The sequence below is a fragment of the Manis pentadactyla genome, chromosome 2 (assembly GCF_030020395.1).
Source record: "Manis pentadactyla isolate mManPen7 chromosome 2, mManPen7.hap1, whole genome shotgun sequence".
Classification (NCBI taxonomy): Eukaryota; Metazoa; Chordata; class Mammalia; order Pholidota; family Manidae; genus Manis; species Manis pentadactyla.
Genome location: NC_080020.1, coordinates 64,525,088 through 64,543,278, shown reverse-complemented (window position 1 = coordinate 64,543,278; position 18,191 = coordinate 64,525,088). Strand labels below are relative to the sequence as shown.

The 18,191-nt window shown below is 36.1% G+C and overlaps 1 long non-coding RNA gene across 5 annotated transcripts in view; it reads left to right on the top strand.

The window, feature by feature from the left end:
- The window catches only part of LOC118932334 (uncharacterized), a 925,389-nt gene that overhangs the window by 228,072 nt on the left and 679,126 nt on the right, over positions 1 to 18,191 (top strand). For all 5 annotated transcript variants that reach the window (XR_008994104.1, XR_008994103.1, XR_008994106.1 and 2 more), the window contains exon 3: positions 7,404 to 7,464. This is a non-coding gene — a long non-coding RNA (uncharacterized LOC118932334). The remainder of the gene's footprint in view (positions 1 to 7,403; positions 7,465 to 18,191) is intronic.

Here is an 18,191-nt window from a genome sequence, read left to right as displayed (position 1 = left end):
TAAAAGCTTCTAAATGCTTATTCTCAATGTCTGTACTTCATTGTGAGTTGCTGACAACTACCCTTTTAGTAGCAGTTGTATGTGAAGAACTTGAAACAGTGATTGGCATTTAAAAGGGTATTGCATATAAAAGGCATGTAAAATAATATTTCCCAATATTTTGGGGCTTACTTTAGGAGTGGATCTAGTGAGGTCTGACCATAACCAAGTTCTGAAGATACAAGTAGGTGATTGTGAGAAAGAAGAGAGGTGATCAGAACCTTCTCATTTTACCTCTCCTGCAGCAGATATGTTTAGCTTTGGTGATTTCCTTTTGTAATTCAATAGGTCAACAGGCTTTTTCAAGAAGATACATTAAATGGTAAATAAACATACTTTTGGGATAGGGAAACACTTCTCATGAGTACTTTGCAGACCTTACATATCTCCTCTCCTTATTGCAAGATGCGTAATTTATACTCAGGCAAAAGTATCCACATCTCAGACTTACATAAAACTTCCCTTAAACACCTGGCTTCAACCCCTTTCTAACTGTGTGACCTTGACTGCTTCTCTATACTTCAGTTATATTATCTGTGATATAAGTATGAGAATATTGCTTACCCCATAGGGTTTTGATAAAGAATAAACTAATATTCTTACCTAATATCTATCAGATACCTAATATCTAATGTCTATCAGAGCAAAACCTGCCATAGAATAAGCAGTTGGAGGATACCTAACCCATGAACAATGGAAATCCAAACAGACCATATCAGATTACCCAAATTCTCATCATAGATTTAAAAGGTAGTATTTTCAAGTCTCAAACCAATCTCACATTACTTTACTAAACTTCATTAGAAACACTGAAATCCTTATTCACAAGCAGTGAAACAGCATCATCCTTGCAATGGGACAATTACCTTGAGTGATTTGATGGTGCAGTAAGGTGATTCAGAAAGTGGAATGAACCAAACACACAGCAGAGAGCTATCAGTGAGAGTGTAGACAGATACTATAAGCATCTAGTTTTTCACAGAAAGCTTTTTGAATCTTAAAAAGTCATGGAAGGATTATATTTTTGAGATGTGGACATCTTTTTAAAAACTGTCTGAAAGCCAGATTTCTACTTTTATTGAACTAGTCATCATATATATATATAATGCAGACTGAGAATGTGGCACTAGTTTCAAGATTATATAGGAGAAATATGGCTTAACTTCAAATAACATACAATGTAATAGGGAAAAAAATCCACATTAAATTAAATAACAAGAGTGCATTAGATTTCAGTAGCCCCTGTAGTTGAAATAAGATGATGTATGATTAATTTCCATTAAGTGGTATAGCTGTTTGGGAAATATAAAGATAACTTCAGGCTATAGTGACTTGGACAGCTGTTATATTCTGGTTGTTAAAAAGCTTATGTATTTTGTTTTATTCATTAAGAGTACAATTCTAAAGACATTCACATACATGTATGTATATACTCATCCCTCTTTCTACATATGCCAAACTAAAAGGGAACCACAAATGTATAACATTTTAATCAAATTCTTCTAGTAGGTTTTATAGCCTTATTTCAAGTTATTCAGTGCTTGCATTTGGGTATTTTAGTACTAACAACATCACAAATAAAGGTGAATCATTATGTCCCACACAGTGTTAATGGCAAAGACCTATATTTCACATTTCTCTGAATTGAAGCAAAAAAGAAATTTTTTAAGGTTTCTGGCATATTCATGAGTATAATTCTGAGGCATTAAAACCATGGTATCTTTCTAAATCTCTAAACTCCATAAGGAGCCTTACAGTGGAATTGTCAAGCAACCTTACCTTGTTCTTATTTTTTTTTAATGCCTTTAATGCAGAATGTGAAGCAAATTTACTTGAGGTATATGTACAATATTTGAAAGGCAGTCTAATTCTTCTGGAAACACTGAGCATAGTCTGATTGACCTCAGAATTGATATTCAGCAATTGAGAGTGTGAATTTAACTTTATATTGAAAGGGATCTTTGAAAACTTAGTTATGTTAAAAATTAGCACCTTTTCAGATCTGAAGCCCATCAGGATGTCAACATTTTCTAGCTGCCATTTCTCTTTAACCTAAAGTTTGAGGAGTGTGGCATTAATTGAACCTTTGTTACTTATTCAGTCAGTCTATGGTCTTCTCAAGTTCAGGACTGTCTACTTAGTCAGACTTCACGGTGGTTCTGTGACGAGCATTAAGATCATGTTATTCAGTTTAACATATCACTTGTTACTATGATGTGATTAGAATGCTAGTCAGTCAGTTTATTTTACCATTTGATGAGAAATAGTGCTAAGCCATTTATGTAAAATGTTATTTTAAGAACTTATTTGAAAAGCCTATGATGTTTTCAAGCCAGTAGTTTGAAGTAGCACATTCTGTCTTTGAGGATGATTTCTTAGCAGGACCTGATTTCCACTGCAGCTATGGGAGGATGTTAGCTGAATATTCTGACAGTAATACATGAAATTAAACATATTTTTAATATGGAGTATTTACCCAGAGGACCAAACATATTGTAAGCAAATAAATTCTTTAGTTACCTACTTAAACTTGAGTTCACTGGAGTGCTCAAAAGCTGACTCTACCCACTAGGTGCCAGTAGTGCCCTCCCAGTTGTGACAATAAATAAGTGTCTTCAAACATTGCCGTACATTCCCTGGTGAGCAAACACACTCCTAGTGAAGAGCCACTACCTTAAGAGTATCACATATTGGGATGGATGCTATTTTATGGTACTTGTCTGTCTTCTCTCTTTCTTTTTGTGCTTTATTCTCTCTTCTGTGGTTGTATATGTGTTTTGTTTTCTGCATTAATTTACTGGTTCTATGCCTAGGAAGGTTAACAAAACATAACATTTATATTTGTTAAAAATGAAAATAAAATTACCAAGGCAGGAATGATAAATAAACATGGGCTGTGAAGGCAAATTTATAGGCTGAAGGTAAACTTTCAGGCTGTGGGGAATAAAAAAATTGTCCAAGAGAAATAAAGGTTTTTCTTTATGGTAAATTCTAAAACAGATTTCTCATCTGGGACTTTTTTTCCCACTGAGGTATGGAAAGATACAAATTTTAAAAGTAAAGTTATATAGCTTATTTATATCACATGACACTTTTCTCTAGCAATCTTAGCTAAACCCTAAGAGTATATGGATGATACGCAACTGATCTCAGGTATTCCTTAGAGATGTTAACTATAGTCAATTATCTCATTTATTTCAGCCAGGACTTTACTTAGCATTAAATAACTGACTAAAGATTATACTCCCTGAAGAAGATTTAGCATGTTGATTCTTTATTCAGCTAACTGAGAAAGAAACCACAAGTTTAGAACTACACAAGCAGGATTAATACAAGTAAAGTCACACCTAAGTACATCATAGCAAACTTCAGAAAACCAATATGAAGAGAACTCTCACACCTTTATTAAGATATACTTGATTTGTGTAAGTTTAAAGTGTTATCTTCCTGAGGGGGATTGTCCCTGGGCTAGTTCACTCTGCTTTTGGTGAGATAAATAACAATGGAATTTTAGGGGTAAAAGTGTTTATATCATGCTTTAATATCATGGAGGCAGGTTGAGTGCTGGAATCATGTCTGCCTTTGGCATGTGTAAAGTCCATCTCTATCTCTGCTTCCTGGGCAGAGCTCTTTATATAGTAACATGGTCAATAATGGCTCATTACCAAAGGATGTATAAGCATTAGCCTATGCAGTAGGCCAATTATATCATCAAATCGTTTAGGATCAGGTGAGGATCCTGACCACTGGAACTTTCATTTTTCCTAAACTCCACCCCTCCAGAACTCTTGCCTCACAACCTATGTACCCTCAATCTTCTGTAATGGTCCCTGTGATAAAGCTGTAGCATTGTAACCAGATTCCACAACAGCAAATGAGGATAATGACATACAAATAAGAATGAAAATTATGATACAGATAACAACAAAAATTATAATAATCCTCAAACTTAAGGAGTTTGATGGTCATTCCAACTGTATTCATACCAGCTCTACTCAGATGAGTTCATAACTCACACTTTCCATGGGAGAAATCAGTCTTCTGTGATGGCCCCTATGCAAGAAAGCTGGAAGCTTGTAAGAATAAAAATAATAATAATAATAGTTGTTCTCAAGCCTGAGGAGATTGATTGCCACCAAGAGGTCATTCCAGCTGTATCCAAACTAGTCCCAGTTCATGATTCACACTTTCCTTGGGAGGCCAGTAGCGGTACTGATAGGGAGCTGTGTGCACCCCAGCGAGTAATAGTTTTTTGCTAGGGTGTGTGCTCAATCCACAAAGGCATTAGAGGAAATTAACCTCAAGGGCAATAAGACACATATTTTAATGACACTAACATAGGCAGATCTTGTCCATTAGGTAGGATGCATGTGATAGAGTGGTCTTGTGATAGGACTGTGGCAGGAAGGGGATTTCATCCAGGTCTAGTATACCATACCTTTACCCCTCTCCCTGTGCAGGGTACTGAGGGGTCTATATATAGTGCTTCTGGAGGTACATACACTGGCCATAAAAATAAAACAAAAATCCTTGGCAAGATGTCCTTACCTTTCGGATGCTTAGGGTACTCTACCATGATCTTTGGAGACCACTCTAGGACTACATAGGAGGCCAGCTTCTAGGTCTTGTCCCCAAGGTGACAAGAGGCCCAGTCATCGCTGGTCCACATGTCAGAACATCCAAGGCCATGTCCACTGAACGGGATCTCCAGGGTTTACTGCAGTCAATGTTGGTAGCAAGATATTATTCTGGTGGCCAAACCCTAGCTTCAGTGATTCCTCTCTGGTTTGTACTTGCAGTTATATAGGCAAGGCAGCAATGTGTGTTAGAATGTCTATGGGGCTCAATGTCACTTTCATTCAAATGGGGTTTTTCATTCAAACACCGTAGGTCTCTCTGTAAGTGGACTGACTATCCCCATAGACTATTGGTGTCTGACTTCAGGCCAGATTTCAACAAAGCTTTGTAGCTCTATAGCATGCCTGCCCCAGGAGGATTATATGGTACATGAAACTTCCATTTTATCCCTAATTGTTGTACCCATTCTTATAGTGCATGTCCAGTAAATTGGGTGCTTGATAACTCTCAATTACATGTGGTAGGCCATAGGCTGCAAAGAGATGCTCTAGGCCTCTTTTGCTCATTTGCTGGTCTGCACAACACAGGAAAAGTAAGTCTTGTCACAACTCTTGCACCCAAAGGGGTCAGTGACCAACCAGTCATTTGGCATGGTACCATGTTGGTAGCCACAGAGTCAGGCCTCACTAGATGGCTCAGCTGTCAGTACAGAGAACTATTAGGGAGAGCTCCTAGGTGATCACAAGCCACACTGCCTGCAACTCTGCCTGTTGAGTTCTCTTCCCCTCACCATCTTCCTCCCATATTGTCTCAGTCTTAAGATGGAAAGCTACAGCCCTCCATTTGGGCACTACCCACAGCTGGAGCCATCTGTGTATCATGTGTCTTTGGATATAGGGGCTCCTCCCTCCTGATAGGGACTCTCTGTTACTAATGGCTGTAAAGCAAATTCTTCCTGCCTTTCACTGGTGTATGTCATTGGCCAAAATAAGCATTGGAATTCTTCACCCAAGCAGCTAGTATAGAGGGCACTAAATTGCTATAGGTATGCACCCCACTTGGCCAGCGTAGGTGCCTTTGCCATGCCACTCTATGGCTTTTGGGTCCAGTCTTATACCCAACCCACTGTGGGATAGGTGGTTATTACCTTTACTGGGGCCATTCCAGTGATGGGCTCTGTAGCCAGCAAGGCATGGTACACAGTATTTCTCTGTTAAGGTGTACCATACCTCTGCTCCTTTCCAGAGTTGTGATCAGAATGCAATAGTTTAGTGAGTTCGTTCAAGCTGCTGCTAGAGACCCCAGCCATAACCGTCTTTGGTCACATGAACATCCAACTCACAGGGTATTGATAGGCCATCACACTCAAGGCCTACATGGACTTGACTACCCATTTTGCTGCTGTAAAAGCAGACACACATGTCTCATCTGAGCCCCATCTAATGTCTTTATGTACCAAATGGTATAAAGGCTTCAGAATTTGTGCTAAGTGAAGGATAAACATTCTTCAGTAGCCTAAAAGACCTCAGAACTCTTGTAATAATGCCACAGCCCATCCTTTCTCCTCTTAGATATTATAACAGTCTAGGTGCTGGACCTTCTAGGTCCATAAGAGAATTAAAAGTAAGCATGATATCATCAATATAATGGTACAGCCACATCATTGGCAGTTTCTCCAATGCAGCTAAGACCAGGGTTACCCCTGGTCCCCCAAGGCTGGTGCCTTGAGCCTCCCCTCAGTCAAAATGTATTGCCCAATCATCTTTCTGTACAGGTTCAGGCATGGTTGGCTCACTCTCCAGCAGGAAATCTTGCAGGTGCACAGGCCGAGCTTGTGACTCTGTTTCTGGCCTCTGCTTCTTGGTCCTCCACAGCCAAAACTGCTGATTCAGCTTCAATTGTTGCCACAGCTTCCAGTAAGATTTTTTTACCTTTTCAAGCAATTTCTCTGTGTCTGCCCTTATTAAATCAACCAACATCTGGATACTTGTGACTTTCAAAGGGCCCTTTAGACCCTTCCTGTCAGTAGTGGACCATACCCTCTTCTATGTCTGCATTGCTTCTGCCTCCCTCAAATCTGCCAAAGTACAGGTAACTGCATTTATGGGCTGCCTTAAGTGAGGGCTAAGAATGGCCACTAAGGACCCAAAGAGAGTTGAGGGAGCCATTTGCAGTACCTATCCTTCATCCCTGCTGTAAACAGCTCCTTGTCTGGCCATAATTTACTGGGTTATAAATGGCATTTTTTATGCCTTATTCCTATTAACACCTGTTGAAACTTGGTATATGTCTGCCATCTAGTGGGAGAAGATGGTAAGTTAGCCTGATTGGGGTATACAGTGTGAAGTATGGCCATCAACATTTTCTATGAGTCGTACTTTTGTTACAGCTGATGAACCTGTATTGACTCATAATAACCAACCAAAGTCCATAGTTACATTATGGTTCACTTTTGGTGTTATACATTCTGTTAGTTTGGACAAATGTATAGGGAAATGTATTGATCATTGTAATATCATACAGAGAATTTTCACTGTCCTCCAAGCCTCTGGGCTTTGTTTGTTCATTTTGGTCAGTCTGTTTGGTTAACAACAATATATCCTTTGTCTGTGGTAAGCAAAAGATGTTCCCTTCATCACTTTCTTCCACTCAATTTATTTTTGAAAATCCCAGTCTGTTTGACCTGTTGAGTTTCTCATACTTTCTGTAGTTTCTAATTGCATATTCATGACACAGTTCAATATGTTTTTCTGTCCATTTTGTTTCTCTGTCCTTTGTATTTCCAGATGGTAGTTGGATTCTCAAGTGTGATCAGACTCAGGCTGGATTCCTTTGTCAAGATTACAGGTGGTGAGGTTTTGTTGTGTTTTGTTTTCTTTAATTAGGAAGCATATAATGTTTGATTGTCTGTCTGTGATTATAAGTAGTCATGATGCTCAGTGCCTAGATCCAATAGTTTATTGTTACAAATTGACAGTAGTCCAATTTTGTCATTTATTTTAAATTTAATATTTGAAATGCCTTAAAAAAAAACTAAGCAGCTTCATATGCTAGTTGGTTATACAGTACTACAGTTTATCAAGGAAAAGCAGGGTAAATGCTTGTTTCTTTTCCTCTATCAGTTTTTAGGATACTGACTTTTAAGAGGATGAATTAGTTTTCTGTCATCCTCTGAAAGTGACAATTAGTTCATTAAAAGTACCATTATGAATTTAAATATATTTTATTAGTTTCAATCATATCCTTATTTAAGCTCGAATTTTGTACAATGGCAGTGTTTTCAAGTTGGCTTTTGAGTTCTTTGAACATGTTTTTTATTTTTTCCTGGGTACCTAGCTCATCAAAGTGTTCCAGGATTGTCTCACTGAGTTCCTGCACTAGACCTGGAAAAATTGTAGTTCAAAGTCATATTCTGGGCACCAAGAATGCTCATTTACTGCTGGGTGGATCATTGTTATATGGTTTTTCAGTGAACAGAGCTGTATTTAGTTTTTTATCTAAGGGCAAAATAATTGAGAGGATCAATATCATGCTTTTAATTCAGGACTATAGGGCTTGTACTTTAACCCTTCTCTCACTTTTATTATTTTCTTTCTTCCACACTGAATATACTAGTTCTTGAGGACATGAAGGGAAGTAGAATTAGAATATTCCTAAATTACTCATTTGCTTTATCCCATGTTGTACATAAAATAGTCTCAAAATAGTAATACAAGTACAGTGACCATCAATTTCATTTTTGCCTTTGTTTTCCCCATATTCTCCCCTTTTTAAAAGTAGTTGCAACATATCTACATTGTTACAGCATAAAGCCATTCTTATTATAGCCTCTCCTTCTTAATCCCCATTTAGCATTAGTTCTACAGATAATCATGATAATTTATCTTGAAAGCTCTCTAGTCATTTTGGTTGACTGAATTTCATTCATTTATAGAGTCCTCAGGAAAAGTTTGTGGGAGCAGTATTACCAGTTTTTGCACATTAATAACACTTTTTTTGTGCCGTTTGTAATTTAAATTCAGTTTATCTGCATATAAAATCCTTAACATATATTCTATTACTTGTTTATCTTAAATTTGTTATTCCATTTTCTTAGGGCATAAAAGCATTGATGAAGAAAAATCTGATGGTCATTTTAGTTATTTTTTCCTTATAAATCACTTTCTTTTTTTCTAGAATCCCTACAGACTTTTTTTTTAATTCCAAAAATTTTACTGGAATGCATTTTAGTTTTGACTGTTCTGGATTGGTCAGTTACATGGTGTGCTTGTCAATATGTAATTTCAATTCTTTCATACTTTTATTTCAGGAATGTTTCTTTTAATTATAGTTTTTTAGTATTTTTTTTTCTGTTTTGTTTCTTTAGTTTTCCTAAAACTATTATTCATATGTTGAATAGTTTTTGTCTATCTTCAATAGTTACCTCTTTCATTTCCTCTTTTATCTCCTTTACATCTTTTATTTAAAATTTTTCTTTTCAACTTTTATCTTAAGACATTATGTGTTGTGTTTCTCTTTTTCTTCCTTCTGGTATGATCTTTATTTCTGAAAATATTGTTCTCTTGTATCTGTCTTGAGTTCCATCAACACATTATAGTGTTTTTCTAATTCTAATTTATATTGCTTTTTCATGTCTTATATCACTATTTGATATCTTTTAGCATGCTCTGAAATAATTGATTAGCTAGGGTTTTGATTAGCTTTGTGGACTTTTTTTCTGGTGTTATTTTTGTTGTTGGTAAGGACATTATTTTGCTCCTTATTAAAATTTTTCTTTTAGTAACTTTTTATGGGATTTGACCATGATCCTTTCTTATTGATCATATTTATCCCAAATTGATTTCCATGAACTTTTAGTTCAGGATAGTTTTTATAACTTCACTGAATAACTTCTCCTGTTGTTTTGTGTCACATTTTAAAATATGGAGTTTGCTTTCTGACATTTCCTGCCTTTTTCCCTTTCTTTTCTCTTTCCTTTGTTTCTGTTGTCCTTATCTAGGTCATTTCTGATTCTACTCCCAATTGTTCCTCCTTTGTGCAGGGTCCTGTTCTAGAATGGAGCTATTGGCTGCTCAGTTTTGTGTTCAGAGGTGCTCATACTCCTTGAGCCACTTTAGACTGACCTTTGGCTCTTCTGTTCAACTGATAGTTGGTTTGAAAATAATCACTCCCATTGTTAGCTCCTCTTCTTATATTAGCCACTGTGGTTTCCAGTAAGTACCTGGTACATATTTTGGTGTATTTTTGTTCTTGGGTTATTCCTAGTCTCTTTTGTTCCACTCTGTTTCCTCCTGCATAGTCAATGATACCATGTAGGCTTTGTGCCTATTAGTGATTTCTTACTGCTTGCTTCTATTTTGCCTTTAGGGGTCCTTTGTTACCAAGTATAAATTTATTCATGAGGTTTTGGTTTTGCTATCTTGTTATCTACTTAGTTTTGTGATTTTTTTTCACGGTTTATTCGGAAATTTACAAACTATGCTGCTGCCACCAATAGCTTTGGATTAAGATATTTTGACTTTCATGAGGCTTAAAATGACTTGATATTTTTCCAAGTATATGTGGTAAAAATTTTCCTTTAATGGAGAAGTAGTAATATGTGAGCTATGCTCAAGTACATAAAAAGGGAACACTCTTCCTCCAAGTATTCTATGAACTGTGAGGATTATGCTCAGTCTTGGTCTTTCTTACTTAAATTCCCTGTAATAGCACATGTCATTTTTATGTTGTGGTTCAATCAGAAATGGGAATCCTACTCTGTCTTTGGTTTGTTCAGATGTAAGGGTACAGTGTCTATAATAATCTCTTGGATTTATAAAGTACTTTAGCATTTGAAAATTGCTTTTGCATCTGTGCTTTTAGAGGAACTTCATAATGTAGCTGAGAAGTTGATGCCAGTGCCGTATGTATTTCCATTCTTTTATAGCTGAAAAAACTAACCCTCAGAACCAACAAATGACTTGTCCAATGTCACACATTTGGCAAGTAGCAGAAATGTAACTAGACCAGGGTTTCTTGATTTTTGAACCAGCAGTTTATCTGCATGGAGTTTTTGGGCCTTTTCCATTATCACAGAAACATGCTTGCAAAATGGCATCTGAATGCATTTGCCATAATAACCATTTTATCTAGGTTCTCCAGATGCTCAGAAAACACCCAAACAATATAATAGCAAAGGGATTCAATTTTCCAATATAATTTCATATCTCACACCTAATTTTTTTCAACTTAAAAAATGCTATTCCCCAAAGTTGAAACTCTTAGTATTCAGCTTAACCATGGAAAGTAATTTTTAGGGTAGTACTCTAAAAACAACAATACAAATGCTATCATCTAAACTCTTTTTTATTTATGTCACGGCTAAGGCAGAAATGCTTGCATGGAGCTTGTGTTTGTTCAGGTGTACTTTAATACATACAGGGCTAAAAGATCTCCCTTTGGGTTTCTGTTCTTGGTGTATTTGGTTAGGAGGAGGAACTCACCTGGGTAAAATATGATTGTTATACTTGACATTTTTATTTGACATAAATTTAACAGTGTCTGTGATTTTATAGTGAAGAGTTCATTCGATAATCAGATCCTTGCCCTTATAGGGTATTTCTTTGCTTCACAGTTCGGTTTTATTGCCAGATTCGTCTAGTTCATGGATTGACAGTGTCAGAACATATCATGCTCTTAGAGATTATTGACTCAAACGTCCTAATTTTGTCCACCATATAGGAGAGGAGATGGAGCTCCAGAGGGGATAGCTTTCTCACAAACATTACCATTTTCTTTGCTGTGGATTTTCTCCATTCCTCTCCTTTCATTATATATAACTAGTCTCAACAGATACAATGCCTTCAGTGACCTGGCCCTGCTTACCTTCATATTCTTCCTATTTCATTTTTACCACTACCAATGGACCAAAGTTTAGGCTCTCCAGGCTAAAATACTTTCAAATCCAAGAAAATGCCATGTTCTTTTATCTTAAGACCTTGACATGTTCAGTTTCCTCAGTTTCAGAAACCATCCTTAATCACTTTTCACGTGACTCCTGTGTGATCAGCTCGATTGCACTTCCCCAGGAAGTTTTACTTGAGCAGCACACGCCCAGGTGCCTCTCCCAGACGCTGCCATGGGACCCAAACATACTACTTCACAGCACTCATCATAGCACTTATATTGATACTGCAATGTTTCTTTTTTACTTGTCAGCATCCCCCACTGGACTGAATGCTCCAAAAAGTCAGGAACCATGTCTGTTTCATTAATTTTTAAATAGCTGGTGTCTTCCTAGCATAGTACATGGTATGAAGAGGGGTTCTAGTAAATAATTCTTAAGTGAATGATTTCTTGTTCATATCTTTATTATCTTATACTTGTAGTATATGTATACACACATATACATATACACTCTGTGTCTCTAATTTTAATTTTTTCCTTAACTCCTTACCTTTATACATGTTTTTAATTTCTGAATCAAATAAAATTTTCTTTTTCTGTCATTCAAGGTCATTTACTAATGGACCCCTTTGTACTTCACCATCCTAATTCCTGAGTAAATATTGTTGCTTGACAAGTCAATTATTGGATTATTGTAACTACAGCTATTATTTACTATTTTATTTGAAGAATTTTAATGTTCAGATGAATAAGGTGTTTGGTGATTCAAATACTGGTAGAATCAATATGTAGGTTCTAAAAATGGTATGTTTGCCCCATATTTTCTCTCAAATGCATTTCATTTTCAAGGATTAGTTTCATTCAAGAAAACAGTGAGGAACCTGGAGTGGATTTCTGTGGTTGAATGCCGTTGTTTATAGAAAGGTCAAGCACCACAATAATACTATACTAACCCATACTAACACGATACAGCTTTTGAGAGGGAACCTACTCTGAACTAGCAATTTGTAAAATTAATTAGGAAAATACAAGATCCTATGTATGTCTGTCCTCCTTTTTTCTGAATCTGGAATCTTGAAAACATTCTGCTTAAAGGCTTGTAAAAGACTTTTTTATCAATAATATTGATAGATCAATAATATTGGAGATCAATAATATTATTTAGAATTTTGTTCATAATTCTCTGCTAAGATAACATTGGGCATCAATGACTAAAAGGGGAAGAAACTGTTAAGAAACATTGAATCTTACTGCTTACATTCTTGTATTCTCCCCCAGATGTGTGGAGAGATTAACAAAAGAAAGAGATAGATGATTTTCTGAAGATAATTTACTATTCATTTTTTTGATTCATTTAAGTTACACCACATATTAGGCACCAGAATTCTATTTTACTGGCTCTTTTACCTCTTTCTGAAACCAAGGTTGAAACTGAAATACTTTCAAAAAGCATCCTCCTCGATATTAGCAGGATTGGATATAATTTACTGGCTATTTTTGAGAACTAAACAGTGGCTCCTTTACATTAATGCATTTTGGGAAAATGGAACAGATTATTGATTTAACTGTTTTAACATATAAAGAACTCACAGAATGTGCCTTATGTCTTTATGTAAACGTTTGTTTAACATTCTGTCTTATTAACACTAAAAATACTAGGTTTTCTTTTTTTTCCCCCCCTCACACTTCCCACACACCAATCCCAATCTCTCCCCCATGGTAACCACCTATCTCTTCTCAGTGTCTGTGGGTCTACTGCTATTTTGTTAACTTGTTTTGTTTGGTTTTGTTTTTAGATTCCACAAAGAAATGAAATCATATGGTATTTGTCTTTCTCTGTCTGGTTTATTTCACTTAGTATGAATACCCTCTAGGTCCATCCATGTTGTTGCAAATGGCAGGCTCATTTATAGCTGAATAATATTCTATTGTGTATATGTACCACATCTTCTTTATGCATTCATCTATTGCTGGACATTTTGGCTGCTTCCATTTCTTGGATATTGGAAATAATGTGACAGTAAACATAGCAGTGCATATATCTTCTCAAATCAGAGATTTTCTTTTTTCAGTTAAATTCCTGCAAGTGGAATTACTGGGTTGCATGATATTTCTATTTTTAGTTTTTTGAGGAACCTACATACTGCTTTCCACAGTGGCTCTACCAGTTTACATTCCCACCAACAGTGTGGCAGGGCTCCCTTTTGTCTACATCCTCATCAACACTTGTGTATCTTGTCTTTTGGATGGAGTCCATTCTGACGGGTGTGAGGTGATATCTCATTGTGATTTTGATTTGCATTTCCCTGATGATTAGTGACATGGAGCATCTTTTCATGTACCTATTGGCCATCTATATTTCTTCTTTGGACAAATCTCTGTTCAGATCTTCCAATCATTTTTTCAATTGGGATATTTGTTATTCTGGTGTTGAGGCATATGAATTATATTTCTTTCTTTCTTATTTTTTTATTAAGGTGTCATTGATATACAAAATTATGAAGGTTTCACATGAGCAACATTGTGGTTACTACGTTCACCCATATTATAAAGTCCCCTACCACATACCCCATTACAGTCACTCTCCATCAGCATAGTAAGATGCTATAGAATCACTACTTGTCTTCTCTGTGCTATACTGCCTTCCCCATGAGCACCTACATTATGTGTGCTAATAATAATGCTCCTTAATCCCCCTCTCCCTCATTCCCCAACCACATTCCCCACCCTGTTTCCATTGGTAGTCCCTTCTTGGAGTCTGTGAGTCTGCTGCTGTTTTAGTTCCTTCAGTTTTGCTTTGTTATATTCCACAAATGAGTGAAATCATTTGGTACCTTCCTTTCTCCACCTGGCTTATTTCACTGAGCATAATACCCTCTAGCTCAATCCATGTTGTTGCAAATGGTAGGATTTGTTTTCCTCTTACAGCTGGATAATATTTAATTGTATATATGTTCCACATCTTCTTAATCCATTCATGTACTGATGGACACTAAGGTTGCTTCCATTTCTTGGCTATTGTAAATAGTGCTGCAGTAAACATAAGTGTGCATATGTCTTTTTGAATCTGGGATCTTTGTTTTTCTTTGGGTAAATTCCTAGGAGTGGAATTCCTAGATAGAATGGTATTTATATTTTTAGTTTCTTGAGGAACTTCCATATTGCTTTTCATAATTTACATTCCCATGAACGGTGTAGGAGGGTTCTCCTTTCTCCTCATCCTTGCCAACATTTGTTGTTGTTTGTCTTTTGGATGTTGGCCATCCTAACTGGTGTGAGGTAATATCTCATTGTGGTTTTAATTTGCATTTCCCTGGTAATTAGCGATGTGGAGCATCTTTTCATGTGCCTGTTGGCCATCTGAATTTCTTCTTTGGAGAAGTGTCTGTTCATATCCTCCACCCATTTATTAATTGGGTTATTTGCTTTATGGGTGTTTAAGTGTGTGAGTTCTTTATATATTTTGGATGTTAACCCCTTTCAGATATTTTATCAGAAATGTCATTTACAAATATATTCTCCAATACTGTAGGATGTCTTTTTATTCTACCAATGGTGTCCTTTGCTGTACCGAAGCTTTGTAGTTTGATGTCGTCCCATTTGTTAATTTTTGCTTTTGTTTCTCTTGCCTGAGGAGATGTGTTCAGGAAGAAGTTGCTCATGTTTATATTTAAGAGATTTTTGCATATGTTTTCTTCTAAGAGTTTTATGTTTTCATGACTTACATTCAGGTCTTTGATCCATTTTGAATTTACTTTTGTGTATGGAGTTAGACAGTAATCCAGTTTCATTCTCTTGCATGTAGCTGTCCGTTTTGCCAACACCAGCTGTTGAAGAGGCTGTCATTTCCCCATTGTATATCCATGGCTACTTTATCATATATTAATTGGCCATATATTTTATATCTGGCTCTCTGTTTGGTTCCATTGATCTATGGGTCTGTTCTTGTGCCAGTACCAAATTCTCTTGATTACAGTGAATTTGTAGTATGTCCATGGCTCCTTTATCATATATTAATTGACCATATATATTTGGGTTAAAGTTTGGAGTCTCTATTCTGTTACACTGGTCTGTGGCTCTGTTCTTGTGTCAGTACCAAACTGTCTTGATTACTGTGGCTTTGTAGTAGAGCTTGAAGTTGGGGAGTGAGATCCCACCCACTTTATTCTTCCTTCTCAGGATTGCTTTGGCTGTTCTGGTCTTTTGTAGTTCCATATGAATTTCAGAACTACTTGTTATAGTTCATTGAAGAATGCTGTTGGTATTTTGAGGGATTTCTTTGAATCTGTAGATTGCTTTAGGCAGGATGGCCATTTTGACAATATTAATTCTTTCTCTACATGAGCACAGGATGTATTTCCATTTATTGGTGTCTTTTTAAATTTCTCTCATGAGTATCTTGCAGTTTTCAGGGTATCGGTGTTTCACCTCCTTGGTTTGGTTTTTTCCTAGGTATTTTATTCTTTTTGATGCATTTGTAAATAGAATTGTTTCCTGATTTCTCTTTCTGCTAGTATATAGGAATGCAGCAGATTTCTCTATTTAACTTTGTGTCCTGCAACTTTGCTGAATTCAGTCATTTTTTCTAGTAGTATGGGTTGATTACTTAGTTTTTTTTTATGTAAAATACCCTGTCATCTGCAAATAGTGATGATTTAACTTCTTCCTTACCAATCTGGATACCTTTTATTTCTTTGTGTTGTCTGATTGCCATGGCTAGGACCTCCAGTACTATGTTGAATAAAAGTGGGGATAGTGGGCATCTTTGTCTTGTTCCCAATCTTAGAGGAAAAGCTTTTAGCTTTTTGCTGTTAAGTATGATTTTTGGCTGTGAATTTGTCACATATGGCATTTGTTATGTTGAGGTACTTGCCCTTTATGCCCATTTTGTTGAGAGTTTTTATCATGAATGGATGTTGAATTTTGTCCAGTGCTTTTTCAGCATCTGTGGAGATGATCATGTAATTTTTGTCCTTCTTTTTGTTGTGGTGGTATATAATGTTGATGGATTTTTGAATATTGTGCCATCCTTGTATTCCTGGAATAAATCCTACTTGGTCATGATGGATGATCTTTTTGATGTATTTTTGAATTTGGTTTGCTAATATTTTGTTGAGTATTTTTGCATGTATTTTCATCAGGGATATTGGTTTGTAATTTTCTTTTTTTGTATGGCGTCTTTGCCCGGTTTTGGTATTAGGTGATGCTGGCTTCATAGAATGAGTTTGAAAGTATTCCCTCCTCTTCTACTCTTTGGAAAACTTTAAGGAGGATGAGTATTAGGTCTTTAATAAATGCTTCATAAAATTCAGCGGTGAAGCTATCTGGTCTAGGAGTTTTGTTCTTAGGTAGTTTTTTGATTACCAGTTCAGTTTCATTGCTGGCAATTGGTCTTTTCAGATTGTTGTTTCTTCCTGGGTCAGCCTTCGAAGATTGTATTTTTCTAGAATGTTGTCCATTTCTTCTAGATTATCCAATTTGTTAGCATATAATTATTCATAGTATTCTCTAAAAATTCTTTGTATTTCTGTGGTGTCCATAGTTATTTTTCCCATCTCATTTCTGATTATGTTTATGTGTGTACATTCTTTTTTTCTTAATAGGGCTGGCTAGGGGTTTATGTATTTTGTTTATTTTCTCAGTGAACCAGCTCCTGGTGTCATTGATTCTTTCTATTGTTTTATACTTCTTTATTTTATTTATTTTTCCTCTGATCTTTATTATGTCCCTCCTTCTACTGACTTTGGGCCTCATTTTTTCTTCTTTTTCTAGTTTCATTAATTGTGAGTTTAGACTGTTTATTTGGGATTGTTATTCTCTTGAGGGAAGCTTGTATTGCAATATACTTCCTTCTAGAATGGTCTTCATTGCATCCTACTGATTTTGGGGTGTTGTTTTCATTTATCTTTATATATTGCTTATCTCTGTTTTTATTTGCTCATTGATCCATTGATTATTTAGGAACATGTTGTTAAGCCTCCATGGTTTTGTGGGCTTTTTGTTTCTTTACATAATTTATTTGTAATTTCATACCTCTGTGGTTTGAGAAGCTGGTTTGTAAAATTTCAATCCTTATTAATTTATTGAGGGTCTTTTTGTGGCCTAGTATGTGATCTATTCTGGAAAATGTTCCATGTGCACTTGAGAAGAATATGTATCCTGCTGCTTTTGGATGGAGTGTTCTGTAGATGTCTGTTAGGTTCATCTTTTCTGATGTACTGTTTAGTGCCTCTATCTCCTTACCTATTTTCTGTCTGTTTGATCTGTCCTTTGGTGCGAATGGTGTGTTGAAGTCTCCTAAAATGAATGCATTGCATCCTATTTTCCCCTTTAATTCTGTTGGTATTTGTTTCACATATATAGGTGCTCCTATTTTGGGTGCACATATACATACAATGGTTATATCCTCTTGAACTTTCTCCTTTGTCATTATGTAATGCCCTTCTTTGTCTCTTGTTACTTTATGTGTTTTGAAGTCTATTTTGTTCAATATAAGTACTGCAATTCTTGCTTTTTTCTCCCAATTAGTTGCATGAAATATCTTTTTCCATCCCTTCACTTTTAGTCTGTGTATGTCTTTGGGTTTGAAGTGAGATTCTTGTAGGCAACATATAGATGGATCTTGTTTTTTTAAATCCATTCTCTAACTGTCTTTTGCTTGGTGCACTGAGTCCATTTACCTTCATGGT